Here is a 19,613-nt window from a genome sequence, read left to right as displayed (position 1 = left end):
ACTCACGTTAAGTGCCTGGATAGATGCAACACTCACACTCTGCCTCCTAGGATGTCTGGTGTTTCACACTGAGCACCTGTCTTAGGCCACACACACACACACACACACACACACACACACAAACAGGTGCCACAAGCACACACGTGTACACACACACATTTGATGCACAGGGACACAAATGCAAACAGGTGTTTCAGAGACTGAAGAACCAGTGGTTCACATGAAATGCAGAGATTTCCTTATTTCTCATAGGAAAATGTTCGTTCTGATCATCAGATGTGAAATATAGAGAAGCCCAACTTTCATGAAGGAGAATTAATGCCTAGATTTTGGTGCAGGTAATATAGAGAACTCCATATTCCATGGTGGACAGTCATTGTTTTATATATGAGAAATACAAGGAATGAAGTATTTCACGAAGAAACAGTGGTGCCCAGAATTTCATTTATGAAATAGAGAGAATTCCAATTCCATGTTGGTTCCCCATATCTTAATTACATACTTCATGTCAGTAAAATTTCATTGAGATTTTCACATAGGAAATGTGTACAATTTCAGAGTTCTGATGCAAGAAAGGATGTGCTCAACTTTTCATATCTGAAATATGTAGAATTCCCCATTCATGTAGGAAAAATGCACAGATATCCATAGGTAAAACAGACAAGATTCCAAATATGATGAAGAAACTTATACAAATAGATTTTCAAACATGAAGTACATATCTCCTATTTCACATAGAAAAATGTGCCCCCATGTTCTCACGTGTGAGATAGAGAAAATTACATATTTTATACAGAAAAATCATCTTTCAGGTTTTCATCTTCACGAAGCAGGGCATGCAAAGCAAGTGCTCTGGAAGAACCCAGAAAAATAGCGTAGGAAGGGATGGGAGAGGCTCCAGGATGGGCGGGACGTCTATATACTTATGGCTTATTAATGTTGACCCACGGAAGAAGCCATCACGATATTGTATGGTAATTAACCCCCAGTTAAAATTTAAGAAAAAGTTACAGTTTGAGAAAAGTGAAAGTACAAGGGGACTCGACTCGGCTCTGTAGTGACCTAACTGTGAAGGAAATCCAAAAATGACGGGATATATGTACAGCTAAAATGGATTCACTTGGACATACGTACAGCAGAAACTAAAGCAACATTGTAATGCGACTATAGCCCAATAATAATTGTTTCAATCATATTCATGTCAAGTATAATTCTAGCAGTGAATAAATAAATGGTAGCCTCATTTGCAATGTATGTCCAAGGGGACATTATTCTAAGTTAAATATTTCAGTTAGAGGAAGACGAAACCTTTTTCATCACATGACATTGTGAAGTTGAAATCCCTGCATTATAGAAACAGAGTAGACTGTGGTCCTCGGGCTACTGGAAATGGCCCGTGATGGTCCAGGTTATCAACTTTTAGTCACAGGTTGAATAAGCTCATCAAGGAAGATACTGTAATAGAGGCAGGATGGAAAACTGAGCTGCAGGCCTCAGCCCAAGACCTTTAGTGCAGTTAGAAACCCCAACACCACCAACAAAAAGCCTCTCAGCAGAGTGTAGTGAGAGATATATTACAGCCTTCCCACAGAGCCCTCTAGGCCCTCGGGCCTTGGGCTGGGGAATGAACTGTGGAGCTTGGGGACAGGCTGTGTCTTGTAGAGTCCCAGAGCCCTTGCTGGAGCCACTGACTGGCCTGGCCCAGGTTTCAAAGCAATGGCCAACGTGTTCCATCCCCACCTCCATGACCGAATGGTTGTGGCAATCTCCATGGGTCACAGTCTACAGGACCCAGCTTTCCATCTGGGTAGACTGAGGAGGCTGAGGGCCAGCTACATGCTGGGTACCTGGCTCGCTCATTGAAGGTGGCTGGGCAGTGTATGGGGGCCTTGGTAAGAGGAAGGCACAGAGAACTGAGAAATGCCTCTTCCGGCTGGGACTGAGCACTGCTGGAAGTAACAAGAGTGGGTGCTAGACGAATGCTCCACAACTAGGATAACCGGCCTGCACAGGGACCCCTCCCCCTCCCAACCAGGACCGTGGAGGGTGAAAGTCAAGCTTGGGACCTTTCCTTTCGGGAAACAGGGAATAGGGAATAATATTTGCTTCCCTCGAGGATTACAGGAACACAGTTAGCTGACCACCACCTCGCTTCAAGAGCACACGATCTGACAGCAAGAAGTTTGCAACAGCTAATCACACCCCTCCCTCACCTTTCTTATACGTAGCCTTTGCTGAACACTTTGAGGGAGTGTTTTGGTTTTTTTTTTTTCTTTTTTCCATTGGCTTAGGCTTTTATTCTTTTTTCATGCAAGCATTTAAATTTATGAGCACTTCTAGACATGCATCTCATGAATTCTGATATGCTGTTTTTATTATCACTCTCTTAAAATATTTTCGAAGCTTTCTTTTTATTTTTTACCTCTTTTTAAAAATGGATGTCAATTGGAGGCTAATTACTTGACAGTATTGTGGTGGCTTTTGCCATATATTCACATGAAAGAGCCCTGGGTGTACATGCGTTTCACATCCTGACCCTCCCGCGTCCCTCCCCATCCCATCCCTCAGGGTCATTCATTCCAGTGCTCCAGCCCTGAGCACCCTGTCTTATGCATCGCACCTGGACTGGCGATCTATTTCACATACTATACATGTTTCCGTGCTATTCTCTCAAATCATCCCACCCTCGCCTTTTTCCACAGAGTCCAGCAGTCTGTTGTTTACATCTGTGTCTCTTTTGCTGTCTCGCATATAGGGCCATCGTTATCATCTTTCTAAATTCCATATATGTGTGTTAATATCATGTATCGGTGTTTTATCTTTCTGGCTTACGTCGCTCTGTATAATAGGCTCCAGTTTCATCCACCTCATTAGAGCTGATTCCAATGCATTCTTTTTAATGGCTGAGTAAAATTCCGTTGTGTGTATGGATCAGAGCTTTCTTCTCCATTCGTCTGCCGATGGACATCTAGGTTGCTTCCGTGTGCTAGCTATTGTAAACACTGCTGCGATGAACACTGGGGTACACGAGTCTCTTTCGGCTCTGGTTTCCCCGGTGTGTATGTCCAGCAGCAGGATTGCTGAGTTGTATGGCCGTTCTAGACCCAGTTTTTTAAGAAATCTTCAGGTTTCTTTGTCACTGGATGCTCTGGACCTTCGGGTGAGAAAGAAGCTGTAGTTGGGAGTCACCCAGGCTGTGTAACCAAAGCACTCCTGGCTGGTTCGCCCATTTGGCTAGGACATTGAGTGACGTGGATGAACTATGCAGTCCATATCCCTGTTGGGTTCTTCCAGGCAGCTGGTCTAGCTCCTCAATTTGTTATTTTCAATAAGGATTTACGGAGGACTTCCTATGGCCCCTGCACTGTGCATAGATTGCCCTGGAAGGTTGATACTGTTATCAAACCCATTGTCCGGAGGAAGAAACGGAGGCTCAGAGAGGTAGTCCACTCGTTCACAGTCACACAACTAGTAGAAGCAGAGGAGCAGGATCTGAATTCACCTCCTTTGGGCTCCGGTATCCAAGCAAGTGTGGTCATGCTTGTCGTTCTTGTGTCCAACCTTTAGTTCCCAACTGCACCAGCCCTGAGATCCAGGAATTAAACCACACTTGGTTTTTAGGTTCTTTCCATTTGAGCCCTGGAGGAGGTGGATATAGTTCACTCCTGATCCTGCTGGGCTGTTTGTGGCTCTTGGCCTTTTAAGATTTTCTCTTCCATGATCCCACTCATGGTAAGCATTGCTCTAGAATGAAGACAATACAGAGTCGATGGGGATTTCCTCTTTTCATAATTGTAGGGTAACAGATTATTTACGTTCAGATGGATGATGCTCACTTCTGGGAGCAGGAAACATAAATAGGTTAAATGAAATTATTGTTAGAAATAGACTTTTGCCCATTTTTGCTTGTATATGTAGGAAACTCCTGCTGTTTTATCGTTTTTCCTTTTGCTTGAGACATGGAAATGTGTGCCTTTCCTCTGGACTCAGTTACAAGTAGAAAAACAGTAGAAGCACAATGGTGGTTGACTCTGCTTCAGGGCAGGAAGCCAGATGGGGGCTGGGCAGCTGGGTCACCTGGAGACAGTGCTCCCCCAACCGAAATGGGCCAGAAGTTCTCAGCCCCAGCCAGCCTTGCAGGCCTGTGACCCAGAATGGCCAGGTCTCCCGCCTTTTCCGGCAAGCCTAACATCTTAATTTCTGTGTGAAACTTCAGGATTTCTGAGTTGGCCAGCGTATTCTAAGTTAAAAGCAACAAATAACGAAAGATTGGAAAGCATTGGGTCAAACCATTGCTTCCTTAATAACACGTTTGCTCGCCCCATGTGGCTTGTGGGCTGTGAGTTTGCATCCGCTGCTTTAAGGCTTGGCTTACTTCTTTGAGTCCTGGACACAAAGAGTAAAAGACTTAATGCTTTGGGAATTTGTGGGAAGAGTCCTAGCGGTGACTCAAGAGCCCATGTCTCTGGTCTCGCCTCTCTGTCTTGGTTTTCTATGTGTCCCAGGACAAGGGATTTCTCAGGCCCTCTTTTTTTTTCCTAATCTGTAAAATGGAAGCAGAAGCTGGAATCAAGATTGCCGGGAGAAATATGAATAACTTCAGATATCCAGAACTAAAAAGCCTCTTGGTGAAAGTGAAAGAGGAGAGTGAAAATGTTGGCTTAAAGCTCAGCATTCAGAAAACTAAGTTCATGGCATCCGGTCACGTCACTTCATGGCAAATAGATGGGGAAACAGTGGCTGACTTTATTTTTCTGGGCTCCAAGATCACTGGAGATGCTGATTGCAGCCATGTAATTAAAAGACGCTTACTCCTTGAAAGGAAAGTTATGACCAAGCTAGACAGCATATTAAAAAGCAGAGACATTACTTTGTCAACAAAGGTCCATCTAGTTGAGGCTATGGCTTTTCCAGTTGTCATGTGTGGATGTGAGAGTTGGACTGTACAGAAAGCTGAGCGCTGAAGAATTGATGGTTTTGAACTGTGGTGTTGGAGGAGACTCTTGAGAGTCCCTTGGGCTGTAAGGAGATCCAGCCAGTCCATCCTAAAGGAGATCAGTCCTGTGTGTTCATTGGAAGGACTGATGTTGTAGCTGAAACTCCAATCCTTTGGCCACCTGATGCGAAGAGCTGACTCATTAGAAAAGACCCTGATGTTGGGAGAGATTGAGGGCGGGAGGAGAAGGGGACAACAGAGGATGAGATGGTTGGATGGCATCACTGACTCAACAGAGATGAGTTTGAGTGGACTCCGGGAGATGGTGGTGGACAGGGAGGCCTGGCGTGCTGTCGTTCATGTGGTCACAAAGAGTTGGACACGACTGAGTGACTGAACTCAACTGAAATGAACTGAACTGAAAATGGATCAGTTTTAACAAATCCTGTGTAGCGTTCCCTTCCATCCCTCCCATTCTATGTGTCCCAGTTAGTTACCCATGCTGCCAAGATTAGGCTCTGGATAGATTAGAAGTTCACATGGTTTGGTCCCATGTCATCTTTGAATGTCAGTAACTGAAACCCTCTCCAGGCAAGTTCCATTTATCACCTGTAGTCAGCTGCAACTTAAGTCTACTGCTAATCCCACCAGGCCAGTGTGATGCAACATGGTTTTTTTTTTTTTTATTTTAGCATTGAGCGTGGTAAATATTTGCGGTTTTCTGGTCCTGCTCTTTTTTTCTGTGAGTATGCGACATCTTGTTGTTGTTGTTGTTGTTGTTGTTGTTTTAATTTAGGCATAAATGAAATCTCAGAAGATGTTTATATGACTGTCGGGCCTGGCGATTCAAGGCATTCTGAGAAGTCAGATAGTAGCGGAAGTAACTCTATCGGTGATGAGGAGCAGAGGTCCAAGAATGAGCCAGAAGATGCTGAAGACAAAGAGGTGGCTCAGATGGTCAAAGAGCCATCTGCTATCAAAAAAAAAAAAATGCCCAAAGTGCCAAATCCCGTGGAGATGGAAGAGGAGCTGAAAGCAGGTCACCAGTCTGTGAAAAAGTGGACTCAAGATCAGTCAAGGAGAAGATGAGCCCCAGCTTGAGAAGGACTTTTCAGACAAAGCAAAAAACCCTTTCCTCCTCCCACAAAGGATAAGCTGAAGGGAAAAGGTGAGACTGACTCCCCAAGAGTGCATTTGGGCCTGGATTCTGATTCAGAGAGCAGACTTGTCATAGATTTAGAAGAAGACCTTTCTCCGCTGGAGGGTCGAAACACTAGGAAGGAACCCAAAGAACCATCTCCCAAGCAGGAGGGTAAGTGACTGTACCAGTTTCTGGTTTCTTGATTTGGTTTTAGGATGTCACCTTGCCATTTGTAGTATCACACGTCATGTCGCCCTCAGACGTCATGAAGTGTGGCACAACCAAGCTCGGATTAGCTCCAAGTCCCCTAGCTAGTTACTGAGCAGGACAAGGACTTGAGCTGGCCCTGCCTACCATTTACCTCCTTGATACCCAATGTGGTTGATTTTGAGCACAGGAGAAGAAGTCTCTTAGAAAGTAATAGCTGCTTCTAGCAGTCAGGTCATTGTGAACCTAAGCAGTTTTGTTTCCAATATGTTCACTTACATGCCTCACATGGTTATCAATGTTAAAACATTGTACAGGGCTGATATTGATAAAAGCGTTCAGTTCAAAGACCTTGATGAGTTTCTTCTCCCTTACCTCTCCTCACACTGCCCAGGCATTTCAAAATACATTTTCTCACTCGAGTATAAGACTTCCCGAGTGGGTGGCACCAGACTGCTGAGTTCTTCTTTAGGCCTGTAGAAGTTCAAGGGGCATTGTAGGATGCACACCTGAGCCCGTATTCTGCCATATTTGCATTTACCTGACATGGGCCCGAGGCTTCTCAACCTTGGCGCTATTAGCTTTTTATGCTGGATAATTCTTTGTCCTGTGTACTGAGGCATGTTTAGCAGTATCCCTGGTCTTTACCAACTGGATGTCAGTAGCATCTACCCAGCGGTGGCCTTCAAAAGTGTCTTGACAAAGCTAAATCTCCCCTAGTTGTGAACTGCTGCCTGAGTCTTAGCAGTTCCCCCGTTGCTGTTGTTAGGGACTGAACCAGCAGAGGCTTCTCTCAAACCTGCCACACGCCAGGCATGTTGGCAGACACCACAGTGGAACATAGGAATGACTTGAAAGATATTCGGTCCATTGGCGAAGCAGTCAGCAAATTTCTCAGCTGGCTTGGCAGGTGTGTGTTGATATGCCCAAGAAAGATAAGAATTAATTAAGGCCCAGGAGAAACATGGCCTAAGGACAAATTGGATATTGTAGCCATAAAACCTCTTGTACTTTGTGAGTTACATACATGGATAGCCAGGCTTAATCATGTAGCTCAGTGGTCAAGAATCTGCCTGCCAATGCAGGGGTCGCAAATTTGATGCTCGTGTCGGGAAGATCTCCTGGAGAAGGAAATGGAAACCTACTCCAGTAGTCTTGCCTGGAGACTTCGTGGACAGAGGAATCTGGTGGGCTGTATAATCCATGGGGTCACAAAAGAGCTGGACACGGCTTAGTGACAAAACAGACAACACACAGCTTCTGACAGGACCCATCTACAAGTTGTGTGTCCCCTGGGGTTTTCTTAGTCTTGCTGCTTAAAGCAGGAGGGGGGATGAGTTTTGAGCTTTTTTCCTCCGTGTTTGTATCATTGGGAACTGTTCCAGAACCTCAGTTCCTGCAGTTCATTGAGAGAGGATGGAATATCTCTCCGTGATACAGGGCAGGAAGAGAGAGAGCAGTTGGGTTAGTCAGGAAGGGTGGATCACCACCCCATTCCTTAAAATTCTGAATGGCATCTGAAACATCCAATTCTGTGTGGATTGGGGTTTGAGGGACCACTTCTGATGCTGTAGAAAGCAACAGGAGTAGCATTTATTCCATGAAGTTTGTGGAATTCTTGGGTCCCAGATGGCAGTGTTCCTATGAATGATACATTTATACTATTCTTCTCTTTCTGAAGTAGATTGTTCATTTGGTTGTGGGTTTTTTCACTGCTTCCGGAAAGGATTTCAGATATACTGACAAAATGGATATCAAGACAGTGAGAAAGATGAAAATGTCAATGTATGGCAAAAACTACTACAATATTGTAAAGTAATTAGCCCCCAACTAAAATAAATAACTTTATTTGAAAAAAAAAGAAAGATGAAAATAGAATAGTGAGAGATCTGGAGAAACTTTGCATACAGAAATAACTATTTCGGCCTTCAGAATTAGCAAAGTCAGTCTTCCATTTTGGCCCCGAGCTTGCTGGCAGTCAGAGGGAAAAGGGAAAAACATATGAGTGCTTTCAAAGAGCTCATGTTTCCCCCGTAAATAGAAAACACTCCAGTTGATCAAATGAAGCTGAGCTTTTCCTCTGACTGGTGTCTGAAGGAAGTTTCTCTAGGATCCTCTGAGTGTGGTGGGACGTTTATGCAAAGGGTGATTCTGAAACAGTAAGTCAGTCAGAGGAACTTCACAGAGGTTGAAATCCAGAGCCACCTGAGGATGATTTCGGTCTTGAAGAATCGACTTCATGTCAGACTCTGCAGTTGAGCATCTTTTCAAAGGTGTGCTTTCACTTACGAGTTTATTAAGTGACGGGTGTTTTGGAGAGTGCTTGGTGACCTCCAAGTGATCTTTAGTTAGGAGTGCAGCTTATACACAGAATCTGAATCCTCAGATCGAAAGATGGCTTTTCTAGCTAGAGATCCCAGAGCAGAGGCTAAGGGAGCTCGCTTCAGGACCGTGACTCCACTTACCTGTGTCATATAAGTCATTTCCAGCCTTCTCTTCAAAAGTCCTGTTTTAATGTACAAGACAGCAACCTAAGTCTGATGTAAGTGGGCTAGTTGGGTGGGGTCGCTTTTGCAATGTTGACCTTTAAGAAATTCACTTCTTTTTGAGACTACAGGTGAGTATATACTCCCAAATTTTAGGACAAATGGAATTCTCCACGGCCTTTCCTCTCCCTCCCCACTGCCCCAGTAAACCATCCATATCCTTTAGAAATTAAAACGTTTTAGTTTCTAAGTGAAACCCCCCCAAGAGTGCGTCAAGCCCGGAAAGTTTTCGGATTGCATACTCCTGTTTTTTTTTTTGTTGTTGTTTGTTTGTTTGTTTTTTAATTTGGAGAAGAGTTCCAATGGGACTCTTTCAGGGCAGTAACCACTCTACAAAGCCAGCTGCTTGCTTTTGCAAGATGAGAGAGAGAAAGGACTTTTTTGTGGTTGCCCTTTGCCCAAAGAGGTATCAGACTAGCTAATCAACAAGGACAGGGTATTTTTTAATCACATGGCAGAAAAGAGAGGCGCTGAAGTTCCTTTTGCAGGTTAGAAGCCTTGCCTGTGGGATCTCTGCCTTTTAGAAGGGCCAAGCTCAAAGCCGTTTCTGCCCATGGAAGTGGAAGGGGCAGTGGCTGTGACCGATATCTGAAAGGTTGTCCTGGGCAAGGATGGGGTTTCCTCACTCTAGGTAGAGATCTTCTCCCAGCCCCACCCTGTGTTCTGACCCAGGACTTTGGCTGAATTCTTCCCCAGAGGAGCAAGAGGGCCACTCAGTTTTGTAACCACGAAGACACTCCCACCCCCAGGCAGAAAGGTCAGCCTGTCAGCACTGTTCTCCTTTCACACTCCTTGGTTTTCCCAGAGCCACAGTTAACTGAAAATTTCCCCTAAAATAATCAAGAACTCATGTCTTTTCTGGGTAACAGAAATCTAAAATGACAGGCATGGAGTTTTGCAGCGGAAGCATGCTGAGCCCCTAAAAAAGGTGTCATTAAGGGCTTCCTTGGTGGCTCAGATAGTAAAGAGTCTGCGTGCAATCTTGGAGGCCCAGGTTTCTTTCCCTGGGTCGGGAAGATCCCCTGGGGAAGGAAATGGCAACCCACTGCAGTTTTCTTGCCTGGGAAATCCCATGGACAGAGTGGCCTGGTGGGCTACAGTCCATGAGGTAGCAGAAGAGTTGGACATGACTGAGCGACCTCACTTTCAGTCCTTATTTAACAGAGTCTGATGTCCAGGCACATCGTTTGAGATCAAGGATGCTGACTTGCATCCGTGTTTTTTGTGTGAACCCGAGAGAATCCTCTCTGGGGGTGCGTGTTCATCTCCCCAGTGCCTGGGGCCCCTGCAGTCGTAACGGACCCCGTCCCCTTACCTTTCCTTTCAGGAAATAGGGAATCGGGAATAATATTTGCTTCCCTCGAGGATTACAGGAACACAGTTAGCTGACCACCACCTTACCTCAAGAACACAAGATGGGACAGCAAGAAGTTTGCAACAGCTAATCACAACCCTTCCTCACCTTTCCTAAATGTAGTCTGTGCTGAAAGCTTTGAGGGAGTTCTGTTTTTGTTTTTGTTTTTTTCCATTGGTTTAGGCTTTTATTCTTTTTTAATACAAGCATTTAAAATTATGAGCCCTTGTAGACATGCATCTCATGAATTCTGATATACTGTGTTTTTATTATCACTCTGTTAAAATATTTTCTAAGCTTGCTTTTTTACCTCTTTTTTAAAATTTGTATTAATTGGAGGCTAATTACTTTACAATATTGTGGTGGCTTTTGCCATATATTCACATGAAACAGCCCTGGGTGTACATGCATTCCCCATCCTGACCCTCCATCCCACCTCCCTCCCCATCCTATCCCTCAAGGTCATTCATCCCAGTGCACCATCCTTGAGCACCCTGTCTCATGCATCGAACCTGGTCTGGCGATCTATTTCACATTATATACGTGTTTCAATGCTATTCTCTCAAATCATCCCACCTTCGCCTTTTTCTGCAGAGTCCAGCAGTCTGTTCTTTGCATCTGTGTCTCTTCTGCTGTCTCGCATATAGGGTCATCGTTATCATCTTTCTAAAGTCCATATATATGCGTTAATGTGATGTATTTGTGTTTTATCTTTCTGGCTTGCTTTGCTCTGTGTAATAGGCTCCAGTTTCATCCACCTCATTAGAACTGATTCTAAGGCATTCGTTTTAATGGCTGAGTAATATTCCATTGGGTGTATGGATCACAGCTTTCTTCTCTGTTCATCTGCCGATGGACATCTAGGTTGCTTCCATGTGCTAGCTATTGTAAACAGTGCTGCGGTGAACATTGGGGTACACGAGTCCCTTTCAGTTATGGTTTCCTCAGTGTGTATGTCCAGCAGTGGGATTGCCGGGTCGTATGGCAGTTCTATTTCCAGTTTTTTAAGAAATCTTCACGTTGTTCAAGGAGAGATAAGAAAGCCTTCCTCAGCGATCAGTGCAAAGAAATAGAGGAAAACAACAGAATGGAAAAGACTAGAGATCTCTTCAAGAAAATTATAGGTACCAAGGGAACATTTCATGCAGAGATGGGCTCGATCAAGGACAGAAATGGTGTGGACCTAACAGAAGCAGAAGATAGTAAGAAGAGGTGGCAAGAATACACAGAAGAACTGTACAAATCAGATCTTCACGACCCAGATAATCACGATGGTGTGATCACTCACCCAGAGCCAGACATCCTGGAATGTGAAGTCAAGTGGGCCTTAGAAAGCATCACTACGAACAAAGCTAGTGGAGGTGATGGAATTCCAGTGGAGCTATTTCAAATCCTGAAAGATGATGCTGTGAAAGTGCTGCACTCGATATGCCAGCAAATCTGGAAAACTCAGCAGTGTCCACAGGACTGGAAAAGGTCAGTTTTCGTTCCAATGCCAAAGAAAGGCAATGCCAAAAAATGCTCAGACTACTGCACAGTTGCACTCATCTCACACGCTAGTAAAGTAATGCTCAAAATTCTCCAAGCCAGGCTTCAGAAATACGTGAACCGTGAACTTCCAGATGTTGAAGCTGGATTTAGAAAAGGCAGAGGAACTAGAGCTCAAATTGCCAACATCTGCTGGGTCATCGAAAAAGCAAGAGAGTTCGAGAAAAACACCTATCTGCTTTATTGAGTATGCCAAAGCCTTTGACTCTGTGGATTACAATAAACTGTGGAAAATTCTGAAAGAGATGGGAATACCAGACCATCTGACCTGTCTCTTGAGAAATTTGTATGCAGGTCAGGAAGCAACAGTTAGAACTGGACATGGTACCACAGACTGTTTCCAAATAGGAAAAGGAGTATGTCAAGGCTATATATTGCCACCCTGCTTATTTAACTTACATGCAGCGTACATCATGAGAAGTGCTGGGCTGGAAGAAATGCAAGCTGAAATCAATATTGCCGGGAGAAATATCAATCACCTCAGATATGCAGATGGCACCACCCTTATGGCAGAAAGTGAAGAAGAACTAAAGAGCCTCTTGATGAAAGTGAAAGAGGAGAGTGGAAAAGTTGGCTGAAATCTCAACGTTCATAAAACTAAGATCATGGCATCTGGTCCCATCACTTCATGGGAAATGGATGGGGCAACTGTGGAAACAGCATCAGACTGTATTTTTCTGGGCTCCAAAATCACTGCTGATGGTGCCTGCAGCCATGAAATTAAAAGACGCTTACTCCTTGGAAGGAAGGTTATGACCAACCTAGATAGCATATTTAAAAGCAGAGATAGAACAGTCTTATGGACTCTGAGGGAGAAGGTGAGGTTGGGACGTTCTGGGAGAATAGCATTGAGACATGTATATTATCATATGTGAAACAGAACACCATTCCAGGTTCAACGCATGAGGCAAATGCTCGAGGCTGGGGCAATGGGATGACCCAGAGGGGTGGGATGGGGAGGGAGGTGGGAGGGGGGTTCAGGATGGGGAACACGTGTAAACCCATGGCTGATTCATGTCAATGTATGGCAAACACCATTACAATATTGTAAAGTAATTAGCCCCCAAGTAAAATAAATAAATGTATTTAAAAAAAAAAGCAGAGATACTACTTTGCCAACAAAGGTCCATCTAGACAAGGCTATGGTTTTTCCAGTGGTCATGTATGGATGTGAGAGTTGGACGGTGAAGAAAGCTGAGCACCGAAGAATTGATGCTTTTGAACTGTGGTGTTGGAGAAGACTCTCGAGAGTCCCTTGGACTGCAAGGAGATCCAACCAGTCCATCCTAAAGGAGATCAGTCCTGGGTGTTCATTGGAAGGACTGATGTTGAAGCTGAAACTTCAATACTTTGGCCACCTCATGCGAAGGGTTGATTCATTTGCAAAGACCCTGGTGCTGGGAAGGATTGGGGACAGGATGAGAAGGGGACAACAGAGGATGAAATGGTTGGATGGCATCACCGACTCGATGGACATGGGTTTGGGTAAACTCCGGGAGTTGGTGATGGACAGGGAAGCCTGGAGTGCTGCGATTCATGGGGTCGCAAAGAGACGGACACGACTGAGTGACTGAACTGAACTGAACTCCCGTTGTTCTCCATAGTGACTGTACAAGTTTGCATTCCCAACGACAGTGTAAGAGGGTTCGTTTTTCTCCGTACCCTCGCCAGCGTGTATTGTTTGTAGACTTTTGTATAGCAGCCATTCTGACCGGTGTGAGATCGTACCTGATTGTGGTTTTCATTTGCATTTCTCCAATAATGAGTGATGTTGAGCATCTTTCATGTGTTTGTTAGCCATCTGTATGTCTTCTTTGGAGAAATGTCTGCTTAGTTCTTTGGCCCATTTTTTGATCGGCTCGCTTATTTTTCTGGAATTGAGCTGCAGGCGTTGCTTGTGTATTTTTGAGATTAATTCTTTGTCAGTTGCTTTGCTTGCTATTAGTTTCTGCCATTCTGAAGGCAGGCTTTTCCCCTTGGTTCTAGTCCCCTTCATTGTGCAAAAGCTTTTAAGTTTAATTAGGTCCCATTTGTTTACTCTGGGAGGGGGGTCATAGAGGATCATGCTGTGATTTGTGTCAGAGAGTGTTTTGCCTATGTTTTTCTCTAGGAGTTTTATAGTTTGTGGTCTTACGTTTAGATCTTTAATCCATTTTGAGTTTTGTGTGTGTGTGTGTGTGTACCGTGTTAGAAAGTGTTCTAGTTTCATTCTTTTACAAGTGGTTGACCAGTTTTCCCAGCACCACTTCTGAAAGAGATTGTCTGGTCTTCATTGTATATTCTTGCCTCCTCTGTCAAAGATAAAGTGTCCATAGGTGCGTGGACTTATCTCTGTGCCAGTACCATACTGTCTTGATGACTGTTGCTTTGTAGAACAGCCTGGAGTCAGACAGGTTGATTCCTCCAGGTCCATTCTTCTTTCTCAAGATTGCTTTGGCTATTCGAGGTTTGTTTTTTTGTTTTTTGTTTTTTGTATTTCCATACAAATTGTGAACTTATTTGTTCTAGTTCTCTGAAAGATACCACTGGTAGCTTGATAGGTATTGCGTTGAATCTATAGATTGCTTTGGGTGGTATACTCCTTTTCACCATATTGATTCTTCTGATCCATGAACACAGTATATTTCGCCATCTATTTGTGTCCTGTTTGATTTCTTTCATCAGTGCTTTATACTTTTCCATATGTCGGTCTTTTGTTTCTTTAGGTAGATTGAGGTTTTTAAAGGCATATGCCACCCATCTCCATGCACGGCTCTGCAACAAAACATATCTCGGCTTTAAATTCTAATGTTTCGGTATTGCTTGGGCCAAGGATGTTGGGTACAGGGGTGTTAGGTTACAGTAACACCTTATCTCTCAAGTCTATGGAGGTTAACAGACTCTCTTGAGAGAATGCCTCATTTCAAAACCACATGCAGTCATAAAAATATGAGCAGTTTTTTCTTCTGTGTAAGGCACGTTAGCAGACATTGAGAGCTCCCGCAGTTACCGGGTGAATTTAGGAAAAAGTGTGACAAAGTTTGTCATCTGGTCTTCCTTGAGGACTCCTTATTATTTTGAAAACGTTGTCATGAACTGATTTGCTAGGATACATATATAGAGTATATCTTTTATCTTTTCCATCGTTCAGCAATTTGCTTCTTATGTGTGTGTCATATTATGGTTTAATACTTACTCAAAAATAGAATGTTTTCCTTCCCTTGTGTCTTTGAGGAGAGGATTTCTAGATTGGTTATAAATTCTGAATTTTGTCTTCATCTGTATTACCCCTGGACAATCCGTTTTTCTTAACCAGTTGTTTTCTGTGTTGTGGAGACCTACTTCGTAGGTTGAACTCTGGGAGACAGATACGGCAGTACCAAGTGGAAAGAACAAAAATCCATATCATGGAATAAACTGTATTCTCTCAAAGTGTGTATGTTGAAGCTCTAACTCTCTGTATTTTATATGTAGTCGTACTGCATAAATTATAATTTCTTTCTGACCCTTTCTGGAAATAGGGCCTCTATATAGGTGGTTGGGTTAATACGACTGGTACTGTATAAGAAAAGGAGATCAGTCACAAACAACACAGAGACATCACTATGTGAAGACAAAGGCAAACAATGGCCAGTCTCAATCCAAAAGAGACGCCGGAAGAAGACAAATGTGCTGACCCTTTGATTACTGACTCGATCCCCAGGAGTTTGAGAAAACATTTATTGAAGCTGCCTGGTGTGGGGCACTTTGTTATGGCAACCCTAGCAAACCAGTACCTGCACTTTCTCTTGAAAAGAAGTCAGTTCCAGAAGAGGTGTCCTTTTCTTACATGTGTTTTCAGGGAATGGAAAATGGCTAAGAACTCTCTTTCCCATCAACTGAAAATCCTTAAAGATTCCTAATGCTCCCTAAGAGCTTTCAGTGCCTCTTTAGAGACTCAGCTGGGCTAGAACGTATTCTTATTTCATGGGTCAAGTTGGCCTATGAAATATCAGAATGAGCATAATCCACAGGAGGTGGTAGAAGAAGATACGCACATCAGGAAGGCAGTCTGTCCTCGTGAAAAAGATACAGTCCTCTCCTTTTATCCTTCCCATACATCTCTTTCTAAATCCTAGGTGGCAAATGGTAGTGCCCAAGGCATTGTTGCCTGTCGCTTTAGTGAAATCACATTGTTGTGATGTCATGGTCACCATGCCTCCTTAAACCTCCCCTCACCAAGACAGTAGGCTTCAGCAGCCATGAGGCAGCCTAGAGGATCACTACTGCTACTGCTGCTAAGTCGCTTCAGTCGTGTCCGACTCTGTGTGACCCCATAGACCGCAGCCCACCAAACTCCGCCATCCCTGGGATTCCCCAGGCAAGAATACTGGAGTGGGTTGCCATTTCCTTCTCCAGTGCATGAAGGGGAAAAGTGAAAGTGAAGTTGCTCAGTCGTGTCCGACTCTCAGCGACCCCGTGGACTGTAGCCTACCAGGCTCCTCCGTCCATGGGATTTTCCAGGCAAGAGTACTGGCACAAGGCCACCCAAACTGTTGGAGCCGCCTGGGCCTGTCCCCCACACAGTTGGCCAGGTGGGCTTGCTGGTGTCATCTTCTCCATGGCAGAGTCTATTGTCTGTGGCCGCCACTCTTCTCTCCAGTCCTCTGGATTCCTGGGACCCCCAAAGAGGTCACCATTCTAGCTTCCAAACTACATATCTGGAAAAAAAAAAAAGCAAAAACAAAACAGGAATACAATCTAGTCGAGACTGAAGGGCCCCAACCCATGGAGAGGTGCATGGTCCTCAACCCCAACAAGGGCCTCTATGAGCAGCAAAACCACAGCTCCACACAAGCTCACCATTAACACCTGCAGCCATGCCAGGGGCATGTCCCCAGTATTGACAAAGAGTATAGACTTCAAGTCCTCTACCAGCTCGAGAAACTCTGCTAGCAAGACCTCTCCACCGTCCACCTTAGCCACGCCCGAAAGACTCTCTACTGCAGCACATCAGGCCCAAGGCATACTCAACTGAGAATAATTGGAGGTCACACTACAGGTAGAGTAGGCCTTGGAGAAGACGGACACTCAAAGTGAAGCCATATAGAAGCCTTTAGTGCCAGTTTTGGAGAGAAAATGCTGATCTCCCAGATGATCAGGTCAATAGGATTCAAATCACTACTAACACTCAGCCTAGCTAAAATGAAGTGCAGGTTCCCTCTATGGAACTTAATAAATTTCACTGCAGGCCTGTCTGCAACCTCTAATTTCCATTCCTCAAAGGTTTTCGGTCAGTCAGCAGGCAGCCCAAAATGTGGACGGTAAATGGGGACTCGTGGAAGACAGTGAGGACTGCAAGAACAGAGAATCTTTCCCAGGCCGAGGACAGAGAATGCTACAGGTTGGTGATATGATGGAGGGAGTTGGAAAGGAGAACGAAGGGGAGATCTATGAGCTACAAGCTGGCTTTTTGAGGTGGTGGGAGCTGCTTCAGACATGCCTGCAGGCCTTGGGGACGTATTTCCAAATTTAATAAAGAAATGTGGTCGCTGGCCTCAGTGAGCTTTTACAATCTTAATGCCTCAGCATACTGCTGCTGCTAAGTCGCTTCAGTCGTGTCTGACTCTGTGCGACCCCACAGACGGCAGCCGACCAGGCTCCCCAGTCCCTGAGTCTCCAGGCAAGAGCACCGGAGTGGGTTGCCATTACCTTCTCCAATGAATGAAAGTGAAAAGTGAAAGGGAAGTCGCTCAGTCGTGCCCAACTCTTGGCGACCCCCACCATGCTCCGTCCATGGGATTTTCCAGGCAAGAGTACTGGAGTGGGTTGCCGTTGCCTACGTACTAGACTAGACTACATGCAGTGTCACCACTTAGAAATTCAGCAGATATTTGGGGGGTTGTGTGGAACTTGCTGGAGACTTGCTATATCAGACTTGTTCCAACACTTAGAATACTTAATAGAGCTGGAGCCAGGACTCAGCTATAGTGGACTGTTCTCGTAAGCATTATTCAGTTCAGTTCGGTTGAGTCACTCAGTCGTGTCCGACTCCTTGTGACCCCGTGGACACCAAGCTTCCTTATTCATCACCAGCTCCCCCCGGCTTGCTCAGACTCATGTGCGTTGAGTCAGTGATGCCATCCAACCATCTTATCCTCTCTCATCCCCTTCTCCTCCTGCCTTCAGGCTTTCCCAGGGTTAGCGTCTTTTCCAGTGAGCCAGTTCTTCGCATCAGGTAGCCAACAGTTGGAGCTTCAGCATCAGTCTTCCAATGAACATTCAGGACTGATTTTCTTTAGGACTGCCTGGCTGATCTTGCATTCCTGGGGACTCTCAAGAGTCTTCTCCAACACCACAGTTCAGAAACATCAATTCTTTGGCACTCAGCTTTCTTTATGGTCCGGTTCTCACGTCCGTCCATGACTATGTGAAAAGCCATAGCTTTGACTGGATGGGCCTTTGTCAGTAGTTTAATGTCTCTGTTTTTTAATATGCTGTCTAGCTGTGTTATAGGTTTTCTTCCAAGGAGCAAGGGTGTTTGAATCCCATGGCTGCATTCAGCATCTGGAGTGATGTTGGAGTTGAGGAAAGTAAAACGTGTCCGTGTTTCCACTGTTTACCTTTCTATTCACCCTGAAGTGATGAGACCGGTTGCCATGATCTTAGTGTTTTGAATGTTGAGTTCTAAGCCAGATTTTTCACTGCCCACTGTCACTCTCGTCAGGCCAGACTCTTCAGTTCCACCTCGCTTTCTGCCAAAGGGTAGTCTCATCTGCATATCTGAGGTTAGCGATATTTCTCCCGGCCATCTTGATTCCAGGTTGTGCTTCATCGAATCCGGCCTTTTGTATGATGTACTGTGCATATAACTTAAAAAATCAAAGTGGCACTATACAGACTTGACGTACTCCTTTCCCCCTATTCGGAACCAGTCCATTGTTCCACGTCCTATTCTAACTGTTGCTTCCTGAGCTGCATACAGATCTCTCAGGCGGCAGGTAAGGTGTTCTGGTATTAGCGTTTCCTTAAGAATTTTCCACAGCTTGGTGTGATTCACACAGGCCAAGGCTCTAGCGTACTCAGTGAAGCAGAAGTACGTGTTTTTCTGGAATTCTCGTGCTTTTTTGTGATCCATCGGATGTTGGCAATTTGCTCTCTGGTTCCTCTGCCTTTTCAAAGTCCCGCTTGAGCATCTGGAGGTTCTCGTTTCACTTACTGTTGAAGACTTGGAGACTTTGAGCCTTCCTTTGCCTGATGTGTGAGATGAGTGCAACTGTTGGTAGTCTGAACATTCTTTGACGTGGTGTTTCTTTGGGATAGGAATGAAAACTGGCCTTTTCCAGTACTGTGGCCACTGCTGAGTTTTCCAAATTTGCTGGCATATGGAGTACAGCACTCTCACAGCCTCATCATTTAGGATTTGAAATAGTTCAGCCGAAATTCCATCACCTGCACTAGCTTTGTTCATACTGGTGCTTCCTAAGGCCCAGTTGACTTGTCAGTCCAGGAAGTCTGGCTCCAGGTGAGTGAGCACACCATCGTGGTTATCTCGGTCATTGTCAGTAGTTCTTCTATGTATTCTTGCCACCTCTTCTTAGTATCTTCTGCTTCCGTTAGGTCCATACCATTTTTGTCCATGATTGTGCCCCTCTTTGCATGAAATATTCCCTTGGTATGTCTAATTTTCTTGAAGAGACCTCTAGTCTTCCTCAGTGTATTGTTTTCCTGTATTTCTTTGCACTGAATGCTTAAGAAGGCTATCTGCTGTCTCCTTGCCATGCTTTGGAACTCTGCATTCGGGTGGATACATCTTTCCTTTTCTCCAGTGCTTCTCACTTCCCTTCTTTGTTCAGCTATTTGAAAGGCCTTCTCAGACAACCTTTTGCCTCTTTGCAGTTCTTCTTGTGGATGGTTGTCATC

The 19,613-nt window shown here is 44.7% G+C and overlaps 1 pseudogene; it reads left to right on the top strand.

Moving 5' to 3' along the window:
* The window catches only part of LOC145537689 (zinc finger imprinted 2-like), a 55,583-nt pseudogene that overhangs the window by 22,296 nt on the left and 13,674 nt on the right, over positions 1 to 19,613 (top strand).

Source organism: Giraffa tippelskirchi, chromosome Y (assembly GCF_054371585.1).
Source record: "Giraffa tippelskirchi isolate mGirTip1 chromosome Y, T2T-mGirTip1v1.2.pri, whole genome shotgun sequence".
Lineage (NCBI taxonomy): Eukaryota > Metazoa > Chordata > Mammalia > Artiodactyla > Giraffidae > Giraffa > Giraffa tippelskirchi.
Note: the sequence above shows the minus strand (reverse complement) of the source record. Positions and strands in the feature narration are given on the sequence as shown.